Source organism: Cydia fagiglandana, chromosome 21, assembly GCF_963556715.1.
Source record: "Cydia fagiglandana chromosome 21, ilCydFagi1.1, whole genome shotgun sequence".
Lineage (NCBI taxonomy): Eukaryota > Metazoa > Arthropoda > Insecta > Lepidoptera > Tortricidae > Cydia > Cydia fagiglandana.
The window spans coordinates 5480429-5486428 of NC_085952.1; positions in this window are offsets into that span (position 1 = coordinate 5480429).

A 6000-nucleotide genomic window follows, 5' to 3' on the forward strand; every position below is an offset into this window, starting at 1 on the left:
TTCAACTTACATTTTAATAATTTACAACACTGTTTATATAATTTATTGAAGGCGGTTTGGTAGGTTTAACAGTTATTAAAAAGGGTAAAATTGCAAGTCATTTATTTCAGAGTCCTTTTTTAGGGTTTTTTTTCTTGATCTTCGAAGAAAATAATGAAATAAAAAGAGACATTATGTAAAGGGCAACTGTCTTTTATAGAGAAAGTGTATAACACATTTTTTTTTATTTTAATGTTTATTCTCCGGAAACATATAAAATGGCCAACCTTTGCTACTCGGACTCGCGCTACTAGTGTTCCGTACCATCACAGATTTTTTTACGTTTTTTATCTCAACACCGCCTAACGTTTAATCAGTTTTTATCATGCTTTACCTACCAATATTCTTGTAAGTAACATGATATTTACTCGTTACAATACTAACAGTAATTAATGCAGTACGGTAGTGATTATAATTTAACTGTTTTTTAAATGTATCTAGTAGGAAATAAACATATAATAACACATATTTAGCTACTTTTTAAATTAAATAAGACTATTTAATAGAGTTTGTTTTTCTTAAGTGATAGTGTAATAATAATAATAATACCCCCGCGGGGGCAGCTTGTGGCGAGCTGACGGTGAGTGGCGACACCGCGGACCCCTATTCCATAGGGCCCTGTCATCTGGCCCTCGCCTCTGTGTTTGCCTTGATTGGCCTGGCCGGCCAGAGTGGAGTCGCAAGAGCGGGACCTATGCTCCAGGTTGGAAGTGTAAAATGTCATAACGCCGGCGGCCCTTGAACGGATTACCGGGATCTGGCTACCGCAGACTCACCTCTCGACAACCTCACAGCCGCTCCAAAGGGTTGCCCTGTTGTCGCACTGTGCGTGCGGCCATTGCGGGGCCCACTCAATGAGTTGGCGAGTCACCACCTGTCTTATACAATTTTGAGACTGATTGTCACGGCAGGTGTCCGCTAGTCTCTCCCATAGCCCATTATCCAGTCCATCCAACTTTCAAATCTATAGCCCATGACCTTAGTTCCCATCGCAGTCCAAAAGTGCTGCACTGCAATAGTCTTTGCACCTGGCGGGGACCATCTCCGGATGTATCACATTGTGCGTTCGGGGATGGTATCCGCCACGTGTATCCCTTGCTTTTTAGATTAAAATGTCTTAAAGGGCCTCTGCGCTGTTGGCTTCGGCCCCACGTACGCCTCCCAAAGGTCCGGGACCCCATGGTCCCGAGATATGGAAAAGACATACAAATAATAATACTACGTAGCACATTAAAAAAACGTAAAGCTTCTCACGCTTAGGAAATTCATTTATTTTCAATTCTATGGACTCTGTCCGGACTATGTCATTTTTACTTCAATCTAGTTAGTATTAGTGTTAATACTCTATAAAATAATATTAACATTAAAAACATAAGTTACATAAATAATATTAACATTAAAAACATAAGTTAGTAAATACCAGTATCCAAAATGGTTTACCAAGGATATTATTCAAAACATTAAGAATAAATATTACCACCTTAAAAAGTTTAAAGAAACTGGAGCCGTATATAATCATGAACTTTTTAAGTACTATAGAAGCCACGTAAAACTTTTGATAAATCAAGCATACCAACAATACAAAAATAATATAGAGCAGGATATTATTAGCAACCCAAAAAAAATCTGGGACCACGTCAAGAGTAAACGTAATGACCGGCGTCAACATAACGATTACACTTACCAAGACCAACCAGTGGCAGGCCAAGAAGCTGCTAATGCTTTTGCTGAATACTTCGGTAGTGTATTTCAGGCCGAGGAACCGCGGCTAGACCCTACGGAGGCTGCACAAAAGAGTAAGGGAGACGCGACGTGCGTCAATCTAGATAGTGTTGACATCTCGGACTTGAGCCGAGCGGCGCGTAGATTGAAACCGCGCTCCTCCGCGGGTCCTGACGCGATCCCTCCATTTTTAGCTAAAGACTGTATACCTGTATTTCAACTCCCGCTTCTATACATTTATAATCTCTCGCTAAAAACAGCTATCTATCCTGCATGCTGGAAAAGGTCTAGGGTTACTCCAGTGCCCAAAAGTGGGTCCGGTAAAGACGCCACGGGGTATAGGCCAATAGCGGTACTTTCAGTTTTCGGCAAGTTATTTGAAACAATCATTGATCACAAAATAAGTCAACAAATTTCAGCTCAGCTTGTAGACAATCAACACGGATTTCGCAGGGGCCGCTCTACCACCACTAACCTTTCCGACTTTGTGGACTATGTTGCAACTGCTATGGATGGTCGACGACAGGTTGATGCGGCATATTTCGATTTTAAAAAGGCATTCGATGTTGTCGATAATGATATTCTACTCCAAAAATTCGCTGCAATAGGGTTCACACCGCATTTAACCACCTTTTTCGCCAGCTATCTGCATAACCGTAGTCAGTTCGTACGTCTAGCAGGATATGACTCACAACCTTATTTCACTCGCTCAGGAGTTAGCCAGGGAAGTACTTTAGGTCCTACTCAATTTCTAATAATGATTAATGACTTGCCGAAGATCGTCAGTGCCGCTAAATGTCTAATGTTTGCAGACGATATGAAATTGTTTCTCGACATCAAATGCAATGAGGACTCCCAACTTTTACAACGTGATATTGACGCAGTGGCAAAATGGAGCGAAGACAACCGGCTTCCATTCAATACTTCAAAGTGTAAGGTGATTACTTTCACTAGAGCCAAAAACCCTATTTTTGCGACTTACCACCTCAGTAACACGGAGCTGCACAGGGTACACGAGATACGCGACCTAGGACTGACATTAGACACACAACTCGACTTCAGACTACACATGACGATGACCTGTAAGAATGCCTGTAAAGCTCTGGGATTCGTTATAAGGATAGCCTCTCAATTTTCTAGCACCAGAATAGCCTTAACACTTTATTACGCTTATGTTCGGAGCCGATTAGAGTACGCAGCCGTCGTGTGGGACCCGCACGAAACAAAGTATGGGCTCATGCTTGAGCGAGTTCAACGAAAATTCGCTAGGTACGTTTATAAACGGACTTACGGATACTAACCATACCTCTTTCCATCCCGCTTTGTCCTGGGAATGGTGGGCCTCGATACTTTGGAGCTCAGACGAAAACTGATGTTAATAGTGCATTACCATTCTCTGGTCCATGGCGGGATCGACAATCCCACTGTTTTGGGCCGGGTGGGTCTAGCAGTTCCCACGCCGAGCTTCCGTTTGGAAGGTGCGAGTACTGGCGGCGCGCGCCCCGCGCGGCGTTGCCGGCGCCTCCTGGCGAGCCCTGAGACACGCACTGTGCATGCCGCAAACGCGCCCACCGCCCGAGCCATCTCTCTAATAAATAATATACTCACCCAGGTCCCGGATGCCGACTTATTCTCTGACAGGTTGGGGAAATTTATCATTGCCACCATGTCTGCTCTAAACCTTACCGAACTTGGTAGTTAATATTAAATATTTACCTTTGTTTAAGGCTATGCCACTATTTGTATTTGTTTTCCTATCTGCTTCCTAATTCTATTTGTTTTGTTTTCACTGTATTTGAGTTTTTACTTCTTTGAATTTATAATTTGTTAATGTGTCTTATCTTCTATTTTACCGTGTAAGCGAATTGGTAAACTACTGTAAGCTTATATGTGAGAAATAAATGGTATTGTATTGTATTGTATTGTATTGTATTGTATAAGCATAAGCATAAAATAATAGACAAACAAATACGTAGCATACATAGAAATAGTAAGTACACATATTTATGCCAATTAAACTTTATGTATTACCCCAGATTACCCAGCCTATTAGAGTCGGATCAATAAAAATCTGCAGCGGATTTGATAGCCCACGCAGTGTAAGTGTTAGGTAGGTGTTTATACGTCATAACTTCATAGAAGTTTGACGTTTAAAATAACACATGCACTGCGTGGGCTGTCAAATCCGCTGCAAACTTTTCTTGGACTGACTCTAATACCTATCATCAGTACCACGATAGTCAATGGTTTTTACTTTTTTTGCAACGCGTTTATTGTAACCAGATTCCAATTAGCCAGCACCCCAAGTGCCGCGTTAAAATATTGTGGCGGGACACTTTCTCGCCGCGACACCGACGCCATATTGATTTTTCTTTTTAAACGAGCAGTTTTTGTTTTCAGCCAGCATCACAGCATCGTCGTGATTGTTTTTTTTAAACAAAGTTTATACGATACGTTCGACGATAACAAGAGCATTTTTTGTTATTGAGGAGTTTAGGTACGAGGAAAGATAAAGAGTGTATTATATATTTTAACACAGTAAGTAAGTACTCCTAGCGTCATCTGTTATTATTTGCTATTAAATGATACCAGTTGAGCAGGAATGCAGTTTCCATTCTAACTTTATTCGCCTTGAGCCCTTGAGTATTCTCAATGTGCACTGCTGTAAATTACCTGCTCACACTCACAGATGGCGTTACAGGTATGCTACTGCATACTTTTTAAATGATGTATTTTAGTAATCAATGTATAATATACCACACTCAACTTCGGTTGGAAGTTAAGCGAATGCTTACAAAAATCAGAATAGGATCAAAAGATAGGTAGGTAAACTAGATGAAATGATTGTTGCAGAAAAATAAACACCACTTAAAAAGTAACACATTGCACGAAATATACACCAAATGATTTTATAAATCAAATGAAAACGAACAGATTACAAACGCGTATCAAAACCGAATCGGACCTTTTTCCCCGCCACCTCTATCGTCTTTTTGCTCATCGATTTCAAAGCCGTATGTTTTTGAAAAAGGAACGTCGCTGTGAGAGCATCCACTAATTGATGGTTCGGACGGATTCGACGCGCTGCGTTCGTGTAATGTTGAAGTATCGATAAAATCGATAAAAAGTTGGTGAAAAAAGTCGATGTATCGAATCGGTTGGTACGCCTGTCGGCACCAAATCTGTTTGGATGTCCACAGATGTCAGTGGGAATCGAAATGCGTTGAAATTAGTTGGATACAAACATGTGGCAATTTGAACGTATTATTGTGTTTTAATTAGGGAATGTTATGAAAGACGGTGACTGTGCATAATATTAATTGCTTGAGGGATACGAGTGGCAGACGGAATTGAGATTATTTGTCATTGCTTTGAATGGTGAATCGTTGAAATTTTTACAACTTTTGTAATGCTTTGTAGGATTGATACCACTATCGCAGTGCTGTAATATTTTATTTAGGTATAGGTCAATTTCGTTTCGTCTCTCTTCTTTAGGTACAATACCTCGTCCCAACGTCGTTTATACTTTGTTTGTTGGAACTAATGGTTGAATAAAGAATGCCTTATGATGATATTAAGTCCTAAGATCTTTCTTTTTCAAAATGTTGAGTTGAGTATAAGTATTTATATTATTTGTTCTTATCTAATTTTATAAGTGGTATAATTACAAAAATGTGTAGGTACTGGGAGATGTCTCTTAACTAATGATGTGTTCAATCTCTACTTTGTTTTAAATGGAAAGAAATAATGTAATTTAATTTGTTCTTAGAGACTTCTCTTTCATTGTACACGTTACGGTGATTATGCAAAACAATAACGGGTTTTACGCAAGATAGGCGACGCCCGAACCGAAATAGTTACCTCCCCGCCCCTTTATTCCAATGACCCCACAAAGTCAAACCCTTAGGCGAACCAGAGAAACACTGATTTAGGTACTTCCGTAACAATCATGTCTCATCGGAAATGGCACTGCATTTGTTCGTCTCCACTATTTTCGAGGGCGATAAGAATAACATCCCAGAGGGCAATTTGTCACACATCGCGACAGAATGATTTATCGCCATCCACAAAGACTGAATTAGGCCCCCTCGTAAACCAAACACCCAATTTGGGAGTCATTACGGGCATAAAATCTATAACATGTAAAGTAAAACCGGTCGTAATGACGTTATAATACGGTTCAATAACTGTTTTAAATCATATTATTATCTGTGGAAATTAGTTTGATCTATTTATAAA